At 43.5% G+C, this 16,291-nt stretch overlaps 1 long non-coding RNA gene across 1 annotated transcript in view; it reads left to right on the forward strand.

The window, feature by feature from the left end:
* LOC120384642 overlaps positions 1-13,973 on the forward strand; it is a 61,501-nt gene extending 47,528 nt beyond the window's left edge. The window contains exons 6-7 of the long non-coding RNA XR_005589008.1: positions 11,684-11,952; positions 13,265-13,973. This is a non-coding gene — a long non-coding RNA (uncharacterized LOC120384642). The remainder of the gene's footprint in view (positions 1-11,683; positions 11,953-13,264) is intronic.
* Positions 13,974-16,291: the final 2,318 nt, after the last annotated feature.

Consider the following 16,291-nt stretch of genomic DNA (forward strand, 5'->3'; position numbering starts at 1 on the left):
TGCTTTTGTACTAATTTAAAGTTTAGCTTTCAGATAGCTTCCTGTATATTTTTTCCAGCAGAATTCATAGTGGTATCTTCTTCATACAAAGAAGAAGTCTAGAGCCATGAATATATTTCTGAAACAGCATGTTATACTGCTGTTATCTTTCAGCTCTTACGCAAGCAGAGCTCCAGTGGGAGTTATGGGAATGTGAGAGAGGATTTGGCCTATGTATACAAGCTAGGGTCTTACCAAATAAAGTCAAAGTAAGAAATAAACAAAACATTTATTGCTATAATAATACACTTGTAATAAGTTGAGAATATTTTAGAATATCCAATCAGACTCTCCCTTTCTAGCTGGTATATTGGATCACTCTAAAAGTGGCTTTTACTTTCAGGCTCAATGCTGGAAGTCTCTTCTTACAGGCCTGCTACAAAAATAGTCAAAAGGGTTGTACTTTGATCCTTACTCTCCCACTACACTTCCACTGACTCCAACATGGGCTAAGCTGCTAAGCTCCTTTTAAACTTTGAGAAGGATGCAAAAAAATCACACTTGACAATGGAACAGTTTCTAGAACTGTCCCTATTTGATGCAGCATCATTACCAAGAGCAAAGCTCTGCCACTCTAATTTGTACTTTAGGATAGGACTTCATTGGGTGTGAGAGTCTGATTTCCCATGTTAAAATAACACCTTTGCAGACAGTCCGTATTGTCATTTTTACAGTTTGTGTCATTAAGAGATGTAAGATGCAATTACAGATTTTTATGCTGTCCTTCCTATCAGATATGAAAGTTTGAACTTTTGCAAAATGTCACCATCAGGAACAAAAGGCAAATCTGATTTATTGTATTGTATAATGTATTACTATCTGGGGTGAGGTTTGATTCATTTTTTTACAATGCAGCATACCTATGTGGTGCAAGAATCTGATTTATGAGTCTGCATTAAAGCCTCACTCACTTTTGAGATTCTGGTTAAATATTATATGATATGACACAAGTATATTGAAAAATAGCATTTCAGTTTCTTATAATGGACTATTGCTTTCTACCTTCACAGCACATTCACTTCAGTATTGTGCAGGGTGTCCTAGGTCTCTGGGTTTTAATATGTGTCTCTGGTAACTGAGAGTTCAATTAATATGCCACAATGCATTCTCTATCCAAGAGCTACCACCTCAGATATGAAGATGAGTCTTCCTCTTTTGGAAGTGTCCAATGTATCACTATGTGCCAATCTAAATTAATATTTTATTATATGCCACTATTATGCATGAGCCTCTGGCTCTCTGTTAGATGGATATGTGTAATGCTATATTCTGCAGTGATTCTAGATGTGGCAACAGTAGTTAGCTGTGATTTTTTTGGTTCAGTACTTTACAATGTGTCTTGACAAAATGCAAGATTAATGCAATTTTAATTATATAGGAGGGTCCTGATCATGATTAGGTACTATGGTAATACTACTAATAACAGGGTGATTAGATTGTCCTTAGCACTTACTTGGCCATAGAGAGAATCAAAACCCCACCTTACTTCCCGTGCTCAGGTTGGAGTTCTGATCAAGGGTAGGGCAGGGGTAAAGCAGAGACTGTTTATCTCACACCACCCACTGCAAGTTAGTGGATGAGAGGCCTATAGAAATGGGCAGGGCCTCAGAGGAGTCCTGGCTCTGCCTTCCCTACTCATCAGCCAGAGTAGCTGGCTGGATGGACATGGGGAAGAAAGCGGCACCTGGAAAGGGGGTAAAGTAACTTAACGACACATGCACAGAGCAGGGAAGAAAATATAATTACGCAGCATAATTCTTTCCCAGAACTCCGCCATGGATAGCACATGGATAGTATTATCCCTTATGCAGGGCTGAAACAGTTTGTCTCTGTCTGGAGTCTTACTCATAACCCTGATCAAGATTTTAACCCAATACCTTTTTAAAATCTATAAGTAAAGGCTAACTCATAACAGTACTAAGTGCACTAGCTACAGCTCAAATAAAAAAGTGAAGTATAATCAAACTATGATGAGGATGGGTCTATGGAAGCCATTTACTGTCAACCAAGCCAGCTTTATATGTGTCCTATACCATTGCTTAAGCCCTACATAAAGGGGGAGATCATTCCACCATTACTGTCACAGGTAGGGACATACTCAGGGAAGTCCAAAATTGAGGCCAAATCCTCATCCTTACTCAGGAATATGTACCACAGTCTTCAATACTTGCTAAAGATTGTTAGATGTGCCCAAGTTTATGCAGATATTTTCTATACCCACAGCTCCATATTTATGTGAGTAATCCTTTCTCACAGCAGTGGCTTCACTGAATGATAGTCATGGTGCTGATTTTGCCACCCTTACTCTCACCGAAGAATGTCTTGCTCCACTCACTCTCTGTCCCTCCCCAACCACTTGCTCCAAGCACATAGCAAAATGGAGTCTGAGGAAGCTGAAGGGAGGGGAAAGGTATCTTGTTGCCTATTATGACTCTGTGCAGGTGTGCAGTCCAATACTCAACCTAGCCCAAAGGGACAATTTGCAGAGAAAGGGTAGCAGAATCAGGCCCTACAGTTGTATACATGGATTTTTGGAGGAACATAAATTAGATTTATTTCTTTCATCTTGCTCACTCTCTGTGTCCACAAATAAATGGGAATTTGTTAGCTCATTTGCTGAAGTTACTTTCCTTTTTTTTAAAAGAGGACCACTTTGTCAGTACCAGCATGCTGAACTGGTAATAGTGATGGTTTTATTACCTATATTTTTTTTTCTAATTTTTAGTTGTAGAAATCTTATTGTAATAGTCAATTGCAAGTAAACTGGTGGCATGTTAGAGTTAAACTGCAAGTATTTTTTTTTAATTTAAAATCCATTAGCACATCATCTAATTACTTAGAGTTTTACACTTCAGTTGTTGTTGGTTCCCAAAAAGAAAACTGAGCACATGGAATATAATTTGATTTAATTTTGGTCTAGGTTTAATTTACCTGAAATATTGTTATATCTTAGGGGAAGTTTTAACCACTTACATCTTGTCAAAATTTCCTGAGTGAGCAAAGCAGTTAGTTAGTTAGTTTTATTTTAAAATACATGAACAATACATTTTCAATTAGTGCTTCATCCATTTTCAATTAGAAGAAAACAGATAAGCAAAGAACCTATGCACACTATATCAGAGGAATATGCATAATATTGCTGGAGCATATGACCATGCGGCCAAAAATGATAACTGTGGTACAACAGGACCATGTGTTGACATAAATGAACACTTAAAAATACCTTGTTCTTTTAATGTTATCAGTTAAGAGCAGTGCATTGATGAAATCCTTTTACAACTGTCAAGTAGTATGAGAAGACATAGGCATGCTAGTAGTATACTCCTATTGATAGGGGTTGTTCAATTAATAATGTATTACATTTTATTAAGAAAATATAGCCAGACTCTCAGCTGGCATTAATTGGTGTTGGCATTGCACAGGCTGTGTTGTCTAAAGGTTAGAGCATCTTCTGTGAATCAGATCTGACTTTTATTACTGACTGACACTCAGTGTTTGACATTGTTCATAGATTTTAAGGCCAGCAGGGACCATTAGATCGTTGGCACATTCTGGGGTGCAATCCAGACCAGTGAGGGGTTGTCACTGCCTGTCTTGTAATCCTAAGTACTTCAAAAGGCTCCGCTGCTGTGATTCCAGCAGCCTGCTTGTTACCCCCAGCTGCACTCTGATTATACCTGGCAAGATGACCCTAACACACTCCCTGTCCCAAATTTCCTTAAACCATCTGCTCTGAAGTGTCCAGTCCTCTCCTGGAACCCTCAGAGAAATAATAAGGTTTGTTTGCTCCTTTTAAAGAGACAAAATCAAATTACAGGTTACTAATGTAACTGGCTAAATACACCTTTCCCTTCAAGCACAAGATTGAGTTGTTTTATTATAAAAATAAACTTTATTAACAAAAGAACATAGGTTAAGTGATACAAAGTAGAAGGAATAAAGTTAGAAAGGTAAAAATACCTTTTAACAAAAGTAAAAATACACTTTCTCATGGCTAAGACCTAACTTAACAAGCAACAGTCTTTCTTCAAGGTCCTTACCAATCTTCCATTCCCAGAGACTTCAACCCGCCAGGGATGAAGGACCCATCTTTCTCAGCTTGGAAGAACTGTGACCCCTTGTGCCTGTCTAGCGATGGATGCCAAAGATGGCTTCTCTCCTAGCTTATGTCTTCCAAAGTTCAGCTGATCAAACGGAATCAATTATTGGGCAAAGGTTACAAAGAATGTCAACAACAGGATGCGGTCTTGGCAATAGCAGGGTGTATACGTCATGTAAAACAGCATGTGTTTTTTTGGTTTCGGGTCGTTAGTCTGGCAGGTGTAAATAGTCTGGATATATCTGTTTTTCACATATGTTCACCCCCACACTTCAAGAAAAAAGAGTGTCAGGTTCACCTCTCCTCCCTTCTGGCTTCACCTTAACTAAGCTAAATGACTGCAAATATCTACTAAATAACTATTCCTAGCAATAAGCAAAATAATTGATAGTCCATCCCGATAGTTGGTAGTGGCAGAGGCACCTAGTGGTTTGTTAAAATACCCCTGTACAGTACCATAAGCACAGAATAGCAGCAAGCATAATGACTCTGGGAGGAGTGAAGTATAGGATAAATCTACACGATAGGTGTAATCTCCAGCTCTAGTTGATGTGTGTGGGCAACTTTTGATCATTTTACTGTGCTTAAAAATATCATTGATATTGTGCGGAGGGGATGGGCTAGCTGCCTGAGTGTGTACCTAGCATCTAGGATAGGAATGTACTGAGGGTGGCTAGCCCAGGGGTGGGCAAGCCTCGCCCCCCGGCCACATCCATCGGCAGGACTGTCCTGTGCCCGCCCCCCTACTACTGAGACAGAGGGGAGGCTCCCCCCCCTCCCCTCCCCCCCCCCCCCCCGCAGCTCCAGCCTCTTCGCTCCCGCCTGCGCAATGGCGGGGCGGCGGCGGGGCTGCGGCTGCTGGAGCGAGCGAGGAGCCCGGCCTGACCCAGTCTCTGTGCTGCACGGTGGCGCGCGGGCGTGTGCTGCGCCGCCAGCCCAGCCAGCCAGGCAGTGCGGTGTGGTAGGGGGAGGGGGGTTGGATAGAGGGGAGAGAGTTCGTGGTGTGGTCAGAGGCGGGGTGGTGATAGGGCAGAGGTGGTGGGCAGGTGCGAGCGACATCATCCATCTGGGGCGCCTGGCCCATCTGCCCCCCCTGCTCCCCCAGCCCCCCCCCTCCCCCCCGTCCTCTCCCCCTTCTCCCTGGCCTCTGTGGCAGCAGCTGGCATCCTGGCTGGCTGCTGGGCCGCCGCTGGGCGGCGCAGATTTACAGGCAGATACAACAAGTGCACACAGGGCCCCCCCCCAACAGGGGGGACCAGGCCGGGCACTCGGGGGCACTCGGGCACACTGGCTATGCAGAAGATGCATCAGGCGGCGGGGCAGATGCAGGGCGAGCAGGCGGAGGGGACCGGAGGGAGGGAGGGAGGCCCAGGCCCCCAGCCAGAAGAGAAAGCGGCCCTTTGAAGGGCCGCTCTCTGGCTCTCTCTGCTGTTGCCCCTGCCCCCTTGAGTCCTCCGCCCTCCACTGTTTGCCACATCGGAAAAGGGCTGGAGGGGGGGGATGGGGGAAGGGGATGGTCAGAGGGGGGGGAGGGGGGTGGGGGGGGGGAAGGGGTGTGGGGGAGGGGGGGGTGGGAGGGGGTGGGGGGGGGGGTGAGGTAGGGTTGGAGAGGGGGGGGGGGGGCGGCGGGGCGGGGGGGGGTGGGGCGGGGGGGGGGGGGTGGGGGTGGGGGGGGGGCAGGCTGGGGGAGGGGGCAGGCTCTCCCTACCTGGCCCTCCATCTTGTTTCCCTGGGCCCCAAAGGGCTAGCCTGTCCTGCTGCCCACATTGCTGCAGCTACGCTGATGTTTTTAGTCCACTAACTCAGTCAAAGCTAGTGCATATATGGCTACCCAAGCTGGAAATTACCCCTCCGACATGGTGTATGCACACCCCATCCCCCTTTGGGACAGGACAGGGTGGTGATCTCACCATGGTTCATCTCTCTGGTGGCCCTTGGGGCGACCGCTGTAAGGCCCAGAGGCCAGGGTTATAGCCTAATGGCCAGAGTCAAGATGGTGGCCCTCGGACGCAGGGCAGCACAGCCTAATGGTCAGAGTCTAGATGTCTGGGAACGGTGGGGGCTGCCACCAAGGGATGACGGTCCGGGTACGGGGGGCCTGGGCCTGCCTGACTCCACCAGGCCTCGACCCAGGGCCCTAAGAGTGATGGTGCAGTCCGTCACTGGGTCAGCAGGGAATACCACTGAAACATGCTGACCTCACTCATGTGGGAGAGACCACTTACTCACTCTCGCTGGTCACTTCCTACCGTAGTTCCAGAAGCTGCTGTCCATGGGGTGTCAGGGTCTCTGAGCTCATCAGCATGGAGGATCCTCCGGGGCTCCTGAGGCTCCAGGCCTCCATCCCAGCTCCCAGGGTCTCTGGCTCTTGCAGGCAGGGGCTGTGGCTGCTCTTCAGCTGGAGCTTCAGACAATGGTCCTTCCCCCTCTGCAGTCCACCCAGAATGAGCTGGGCTGCTCCCTTTTATACTGCCCAGCACAGCCTGAGGTGCGGGACTTCTGCTGCCCATAGTGTGAGGTTAACCTTTTCTTATGCACACCCCATTGCACCCTCCTACTCCAGGGTAGATGTGCCCATAGGGCCCTCTCGTGCTTACCATCCCACTATGAGGAGACTATATCCTGCCCCCAACACCCTCATACATACCCTCTCTAGGGTGTTCAGCATTTCTGACAACATGAGCAGAGCACTTGTGGAACCGGGACTGCAGTAGACAATGACTTCTTCCTGTTGAAAGAATCAGGGGGAAGGGGAACAGTAAAATGCTCCCTCTCCAGCCTCCAGCGCTGCCAGGTAGGAACAGCAGTACAACATTCATTTTGTGAATGAAAAGCAATTCAGAGTCTTCATCTGGGGTGATTAAATCTGAGAAAGAATCTGTAATTCATCAGTTCAACAGAAGATATCCTTAAAAATGACTGTTAGGTACATTATATTTTTTCACAAGCTCAGCAAATGAGTAAAAATGTTCCTGTGTTATCATATCATTTATAACCATTATGCTTCTAGAGTGAGTGGTTTGTTGTTAATTCTCAATTTTACACTGTTCCAGAGGAGGATTGAGAAGAGAGAAACATTAGACTGGACTGGAATATGTGAGCATCTCTCAGCAAGGCACTCTCTTTGACCATGCCCACAATGCCCTATGGCCTGGTTTAATTTTTAACAGAATAGGTCTAAGGGGGAAAAATAGAAGAGGAGCAGGAGAAGTTTTAGGATATAAAGTAGCGTAGATAGACAAGGGCTCATTATCTGCCGACAGGAATAATGTTGTCTACCTTCAAGGGAATAACCAAATACATTGATTCTGATGGGTCTTCTTTTCTCAGTTAGATATCGCTTGATGTTCCAGATTTCCATGAATCCTTATTTTGGTTCCTAAGCTCTTTGTAAAGAAAATCAAGTTGCCCTTAAAAAGATGGGGATAGACAATCAGGATAACAAATATGTGTCCCTTTTGAAAGAAATTACAGAATTTACCAACATATTAGTAAATATGAGTATACTGTGAGCATATTTGCTTATGGCAAGTTCTCGTCAGATAACCTGTGTAAGGTTTGGTACGTTCATTCCAGAGGACCCTAGTGCTGCTGCTGAGCACAGCCTATAAGAAGGTACTATATGATAGGACTTGTAGTAATTTCTGTGAGCATTCAGCATTGAATTTTAGTGCCTAGGATCACACTTAAGTGCCAGTCATCTCATTCTGCCCAATGACACTGCCATTTTGGCTACTCAATACAGCTGGGGCTTTTTTTTAGGGTAACAGAAGGACAGCAATATGGGTACCCTACTCAGCAGAGAGTGGCGACTGCTGACCGGGCATCCATCTCTGAAGGCAGCACTACCACCACCAGCAGAGCAGAAGGAAGGGTGGTATGGTATGGTATTGTCACTCTTTCTTCCATGCTGCTGCTGATGGCGACACTGCCTTCAGAGCTGGGTGGCCAAAGAGTGGCAGCAGCTGGCCAGGCACCTAGCTCTGAAGGCAGTGCTGCCACCAACACCACCACCAGCAGCACAGAAGTAAGGTGGCAATACCATGCCCAGTGCAGTGCTCTACCCCCTGCCATTTTTTCATCATTTTTCTGTCTCTTCCGCTCCCCCGCTCCACCCAGCTTTGTGTCCTGGGTGACTGCCCCACTTGCCCTGCCCTGGTTATGGCCCTGTCTGAGTGTCTCACAATTTTATAGTGTTTTTAGTCTCACTAAACCCCGGCCAGGTAGGAAAGTGCTATTAGCCTAATTTTCCAGCTGGTGAGGTGAGGCACAGAGAGGTTAATTGTCTGAGTTTTAAAGGTATTTAGGTGCCAAAAGATGTAGATAGGCATCTAATTGGATTTTCAAAAGCATTTTGACACTTAAAACTTCATCAGTTGAAACCAGTGGGAGCCAGGCACCTATCTGCATCTTTATGTGCCTAAATACCTTTTAAAAACCTGTCCCTAAGTGACTTGCTCAAGGTCACACAGGAAGTCTGCAGCAAACTTGGGTTTGGTGTTAGGTAGGTATTGGTGGCCAAAGAGATAGAGAAGGTCAGACTAGATGATCTGATGGTTCCGTCTGGCCTTAAACTCTCTGACTCTATAAAGACGTGAATTCAGGTCTCCCAAATTCTAGATTAGAGCCCACTCTAGACAACTGCTGCGCTGTCTCTGAGTAACCGTGCTTAGCACCACCAACTCTTCGGTGTTCTATGTCCTGCAGGCTGAGACATAAAGCTGTTTGTTTGTTTTTTCAAATCAAGAACTGTAACAGAAAGCCATGTAGAACTTAATCTGCCCTATTTTCAGTGATACACTGCAGCAGAATTGTAAAATGTCTTGGCACAATGGCTTTGAAACCATTGATCATTAATGAAAACATTATGGGAAGTTGCAACTGTGCATGCCCAGCAGTTCTTTTAGAAAGTTAACATCTTAGTTCTGTCAAAACCACGTATAAAATATAGCAAATGAGACTTATCTCCATGACTGACTAAATCCTGCAAAATCTGCTCATTTTTAAAGTGAGTATAACATTTTTTGGTATAACATAACTAAAACAGTGTTTCTTTTTCTCCTTCGTTGCTGTCAACAGTTAAGCTATTGGTCTCCATTTTAAAATAAGATGCATTTTCAGCTGGCACCTCATATAGTAAACCAAGCACCAGCAGTATTTATTATTCGAGAGCTGTTGAACATCCCAAATTGAGGTTTACATTGATAGTGCTGATGCACATGTGGGACAAACCACACTTAGCTCATGAGGGCATCGCTGGTCAGAGCCCTGGGCCTTGACCAAATGTATAGGAAAGAAACACATGGGAAGGTAATTTCTGTACACATCAGACCAGGTTCTCATCTGTACTTGGTATCTGGGGCTGGTTCAACGCCAGCCCCGGCATAATCTAGAGAAGACTCAGCTAAGCTTTAAGGTACACTCACTGGTAGAGGCCCCCAAAGCATCGGTTGCCTGGTGGAGGATTGCCAGAGCACAACAGTGTTCCAGCCATTTCCCACCTCTCTCTATATATGTACACTCCTATAGCAAGAATGGCACAAAAGGCCTCAGATTCTAGCCTATCGTCTTTTTAAAAAAATACTGTGTGTATCCTGGCCTTTTTTAATGACTTCTGTTCCTGTAACAAAAAGCACTTGTGAACATTAAAGATTAGCAATATGTGTGTCAATTTGGCTAGATCTGGTGCAAAAATAAACTGGAGCAAATAAAACATATCATATCACATAATTAATAAAAGGCTTAGAAACATAATCAAATTACATACAATCTAGAAAGCTGAGAGCGTGACCCTGCCACCTTTGAAACGGAGTTCAGCACAAACAGGATCCAACCTGTACCTCAAGTTTTCAAAGAGGATATATTAATTTTTAAGTATAGTGGTATAAAACTAAAATAATTGTTCCATCTCAGTCTCTGAATTCTAACTATTGGTATCTGCTGAGTCATGGACAATAGTCTGGTGAGCAAATATTTGTAGAAATTGCATCTCCTTATTTCTGTGCAGCTTTTTTTTTTTTTTTTTTTTACTAGGAACTTGTCCTTGCAAATGACCCTGGAAAGAAATCTTTGTTTTAGTTTATAACCCATTAATCACCACAAAGAGAGGGAGAGGGGAAATCAAACCTTTCAGGAATTAAAGTTCTCATTTTAGTGACACTTGTTTTTATATGTTCTTTTTTAAACTCTCTTTTAAAGGAAAATTTTATAATCATTCAGATTAAGTATATTACATTGTTTTGTGGAAAGCTATTTAAAGGATCAGTGGCCAAATTAGAGAGCTAGCACAGAAATTAGAGATTGATTAGGTCTTTTCCATTACATAGTTCTGCCAAAGCAGGATTTTCTCCACAGCATAATTTACACTTCATTCATTTATCAGGTCAATTTTTAAAGACTTTCATAGGGTTTGATCCTTCTTTGATTGACGTTAGTGGCGGCAGATCATGCCCATGATTGGGCTGTCACTGCCTCTTTTGAGGCACATTTCCATTCTAAAGGTCACACCATTAAGAATATTTCCTCTCTATTCATCCTAAATTTACCTCCTCTTGATTTTATACCATTCCTCATAGTGTGATGCCTTCATGTACCACAATAAGCAGTTTCTCTCCTTTTTTGTGTTTGCAGCCTTCAAACCTTTATAGATGTTTATTATAATCCTTCTTCCCTCTCATCCTTTATTCATCAAGAACAGTAGACTCAAAGTCATTTATTCAAAGCTAGACTGTGAACCCTTTAATCCCACTGGTGAGCAGTGATACACGTGACTAATCTTTTAGGAATAAAGTACTACACAACATAAGTAAAGGATGTGGCCCTAAAAAGAAACTATTTTATTCATTATTTGTTTTTAAAAGAAACCAAATATTTCATAGTGAAAAATGAGACCAAAGGTGAACTAATAAAGTACTAACACAATATGGAATAGGAAAACAGCATGTGAATGAATTTTAATAGACACTAGTAGTCCTTTTTGGGTTATTTCTTTTCTTTCAGTTGCAAGGTTGTTCTACCAAAATGATTTTCCAAGAGGCTAGTGACAGTCTCATTTTTCACTATCCAGTAAATCTACATTATCTGATTATGAAGTTGTCTGTCTGTTCCAACAGTCCATTATGATATTGTTAGGGGGAAATAGCATTGTAGAAAGCTTACAGCAATGAAAGAATCACTTCTTTTAATAACATTTCTATAAACATAGTGTTAAAATTCAGCGCATCAGAGGCAAATAATTCAGAATAATAAAAGTAGATATGCCACGTATGTGGAGGAGAGAGATGAATTTAGATGTAACAGGCCAGCTCCTGAGTCCTGCTCTGGCCTACACCGTAAGAGGGATCACTATTACTCTTCAAGGCTGCTTTAACTTTTGATGAGGCCCAGATCCTCACTAGCCGCAAAGCCCCTCCTGAGCTGTATAGAGCACAGCTCTCATGCCAGCCAAGACTGAGGCCAGAATGTGGTCAGCTCTACGCCCTACTACCTTAACTGGTTTTAATGAGAATGTTTGAATTTACATGTTCTTTTTTGCTTTGTTTTTAGTCAACTTAAAATTGAAGAAACTGTAAAGAAGATACAGAGACTGATTGTCAAGTTCAATCTTGTTCCAAGGTTCCACCCCATACCTTCACCATCCCTACCATAAGTCTGGGTCAGACAAATCAGGTCTCAGGTTTATGAGAGTGAGATTGTCCTCAGAGTGTGAAAGAGGAAGCTGTTCTCAAGTACCATATCTTCCCCCACATAACCTCCTTAATGGATCCTGTAATGTTTGAATGGGGTGGGAAATCTCATCCTCAATAGACTGCCAGGTGTGTAACTTCCAACTGCACAAATCTGTTAGCAGCCTTAGCCCCTAAACTGTGTGGGGCTCACTCACTCTGATGAATTGTAGATGTTTCACTGGACCCAGACTTGAAGCAGAGAGGTTGTTGGGGGAAATTTGTTGTCTTGGCTGCAGCTGGTCACAAAATAGCCTCCACCACCCTCCAGATGGGGTGCCCATCCTACACAAGGCCTGAATTAACCTACAGACTGCATTGGCCCATGAAGTCCAACTGGGGAAGGAGCTGGGTTGTGATTATAAAGCCAGGAAGCTGGCAACAGAAAAGGACTGAAGCATAGGTGCCAACTTTTCCCAGCGCCGGTGGGTGCTTGACCCTCGCCCTGACTCCACCCCTGCCCTGCCCCCATTCCAACCCCTTCCCCAAATCCCCACACCAGCCCCACCTCTTCCCTGAGTGTGCCACATTCCCCCTCCTCCCTCCCTCCCTCCCTCCTAGTGCTTGCTGCCGCAAAACAGCCGTTTTGAGGCAGCAAGCGCTGAGCGCAAGGGGGAGAATTGGGGATGCGGCATGCTCAGGGGAGGAGGCAAAGGTGAGCTGAGGTGGGGTGAGGAGCTACTGGTGGGTAGCTCCAGCCCCGGAGCACCCATGGAGTCAGCTCCTATGGACTGAAGGGAAATAGTCTGCAGTCACTCCATGGGAGGAGGAAGGTGTGTTTGAGGCTACAGGGTTCAGTAGTCTGTAGTTAGTCCCTAGGAGGAGAGAGATTGAAATGGTACACCCGGGAGATGGTACACCCGTCAGACTGGGGAGGCAGCAGCTGTAGGAAGGACTCCAGGGAAGGAACTACTGGGTCTGAAGGAAAGCAGAGTCTTTCTTTCAGACCCAGGTGCCAGGTATAGGTTCCCTGGACTGAAACCTGGAGTAGAGGACAGGGCTGGGTTCCTCTACCAGCCACTGTGGAAGTGGCACCATCATGGCAGTGCTGGAGAATACTGCCTGAGACCATTAGTGCATCAGGGCTTTGGGATACACCAGAAGGGGAAATCACATAGTGACCTGGCTGGAGACTGTGTCACTAAGAGGAGGCTGCAATTCCTGGAATGAGAGAGGGGCTACAGAGAGTGAAGAAACAAAGAGACAGAATGCAACCACAGGAAGAGGCATTGGCCTGGCAGAGCTAATCCCCAGAGCTGTCTGGAAGTGGTTCCACGCAGTGGTGATTAGAGCATCACATCAGAGCTCCCCTGGAAATTTTGACTTTTCTGTGAAAAATTTCAGCCAAAAAATTTCAGTTCAAACTACATCTCCCAGCACTGCTGTCTCCTCTCTTTTTCAGGGTAGTGCATGTATCCTAGCTCCTTTGGCCATGGAGCATCATGTGGGATACAGTTTCACCAGAGCGTTTGGCCTCCAGAGGAGAAGGGGAGAACAAGACACCCAGACTACAACTCCCAGGAAGCTCCTCAGTGCCATTGTAAATCAAAATATTTGGGGCTTTGGCTAATATATACTGGTTTTCAGTTTTTTGATGACATAAAGAAATTTTCTGCAGAAAGCAGAAAATTTCCACAATAATTACTTTGTCAAAAGCCCAATTCTCCATCAAAAAGCAGTTTGAGTTTGTGATAAGAGACTGTTTTAAATCTTTGTGGTAATATTTGATGAAACATCAGTTTTCTCAAGAATTATTGATGTTGTGTGAACATAAGTCAAAGAATGCTGACATACCAAATGCCCTGCCAGACCCCATATGTGAGATTCTCATTAATTTCAACAAGGGTTCCTTGGTTTTATTGGGCCTAAGTTATATTCCAACACTTTTACTTGTGTATACAATAGAACACATTTTATCACATGTATGATGTGCATTACCTAGACGTGCTAACTGAGACATATACCATAATTTACATCTGACCTTTGTAAGGCACATTACCACATATACAGTCTGAGAGCTATAAAACAGATTATCACAGACATGTTATATATGTTACACTGAAACCCTTTAAAGTGTGAGGGAAAAGGGATTCAATAATCTCAAGCCAAAATTCTGGAGCTCCCCCATTTATCATTATAAAATATATGTATATGTTAACTTGACAACTTTATTGTCTCACAATTGAATCTTTCAACTGAAAATTAGAATAATGAGAATGCAAGGCAATAGCGATTTGTATTTATTTACTAAAACTTTGTGTTCAAATTAGCTTAGTGTTATCTGCCAAAATGCATAAAACACAGCTTGATAGGATGAATCCCTTTAAATGATGGATCCAACTTGAACAAGCTGACTGCATTGTTATATCAACAATTCATTTTATGATACATAACCTGATGAGAAACACATTAAGAGATGATGACAAACAGACTTTTTATTAAGCTCAGTAATACTCTAAAGCCACATTTGGGCTTCTGCTGCATAACTGAAAAGTCAATATCAATGGTATATAATAAATTGTGCTCATTATGGGCCCAGACTTAGCTATATTGAAATAGATATACTATATTGCGATCCTGGCATACCAGGTGCCAGCTCATGCCAAAGTCCCCATGCATCAGCTGAAGACTGACAAATACATAGCTGGAACCAGTCTGGTGTCAGCTGTGTGCTAATATTGTTAAAATGTGTATTAGAATTACAATATCTTATAACGTCCGTATCCCATACTGAAGGTAACATCTGAGTGTTCATATTGTAACTGTGTAAATCATCTGATAGGCAAGAGACATTAACTGGTGTGAAGTGCTGGTCTCCAACAGGGGGTGTTATGTCCTGCACAAGAAGGAAGGTCCATCAACATTGGATGAGCTAGAGTGGAATACTAAAGAGGATGAAAGACTTTGTTGTTTACTCTCCTCCTACATCCGTGAAGATGAGTCTTGCAAGTGAATTCTGCCCATGAGCTGGGTTTGCAGCTCAAAGTGGAAAGGGCCAGGGGAGAGGAATAAAACTCCTAAAGAAAGAGGAATTGTATCTCTATGCTGCTTGGACTCTGAGGGGCAAGGCTTTCTAGGAATAAGGAAGAGAACCCCAGTGCTTAGCCTGATTTAGGCCTAAAGGACATACAGAGTTTGCTTATTTTAGAAGCTTCTATTACCTTTTGAAACATAAGATTGGAACTAATTTGTGTTTAACTGCTTTAAGCTTGTAAATAACTCTGATTTTCTTTTTCTATTTAATAAATATTTAGATAGTTTATTATAGGATTGGTGATAAGAGTTGTATTTGTGACATCTAAAGTGCAATTGAGCTGGGGTAAGTGACTGCTCCTTTGTGACTCGGAGTTACCCGAATACTGCTGTGATCCTTGGTGTAAGGGACCATCTAGCACAAAAGTCAGCTTACCTTGAAGGCAAGACAGATTGGAGTATCCAAGGGAACTCTTCATGAATCCATGATTAGGCTGTTATAGTGCCTGAGGCACTTACACTTGATAATAGGTTGGTGAAATCTAAGAGCCACAACCACTTTGGGGTTTGTGCCCTGGTTCTTAAGTTTGCTCTGAGGTTGGTACCTGGGTCATTTAAGGTTCTGAAAAAAATCAGAATTTCATACATTTTTTGTTTTAACCAAAAACAAAATAAAGGGGGAGTGGACCTAGCTACATAGCTACATCTTTTCTAGCAGATTTTATACTGCACTCAACAATGTAGCATCTCCTGGATGGCTAAAGAGATTGGAAATTGTCTCAGCCATTCTGTTTCATACCTAGATTGGGGGAATGGCAAATAATGAAGAGGCCAGGTCACTGATATAGAGTGATCTGGATCACATGGTAAACAAGTAAACAATATATATTCAATATGGACAAACATAAGGTCATACATCAAGGAATAAAGACTGTAGGCCATACTTACATGATGGGGAAACTCTGTCCTTGGAAGCCATGACTCTGAAAGTCTTTGAGGTCATGGGGGATAATCAGCAGAATGTGAACTCCCAATGTTGCCGTTTTTTGCTATAGTGCAAAACCATGCTCTGAAGTGTCCCTAGCCTCTGTTTACCAGAACAGAGCAACAAAGGATAGATCACTTAATTACCTGTTCTGTTTGTTCCCCCTGGCATTGGCTGCTGTTGGAAGACGGGATGCTGGGTTAGAAGGCCATTGATCTGACACAGTATGGCTGTTCTTATGTTCATGTGATCCCTGGATTCACAAACATGGAATATCAAGCAGGAGTCGGTTATACTCTGTACTTAATATTGGTGAGACTGCTACTGGAATACTGTGTCCAGTTCTAGTGTCTACAATTTGAAAAGGATGTTGGAAAAATTGTAGATGGTTCAGAGAAGAGACAAGAATGATTAAAGGACTGTATTAAAGGACAGTGAAGGTAAATAACTATTGGAACAACCTACAAGGGA

The sequence above is a fragment of the Mauremys reevesii genome, linkage group 16 (genome assembly GCF_016161935.1).
Source record: "Mauremys reevesii isolate NIE-2019 linkage group 16, ASM1616193v1, whole genome shotgun sequence".
Classification (NCBI taxonomy): Eukaryota; Metazoa; Chordata; order Testudines; family Geoemydidae; genus Mauremys; species Mauremys reevesii.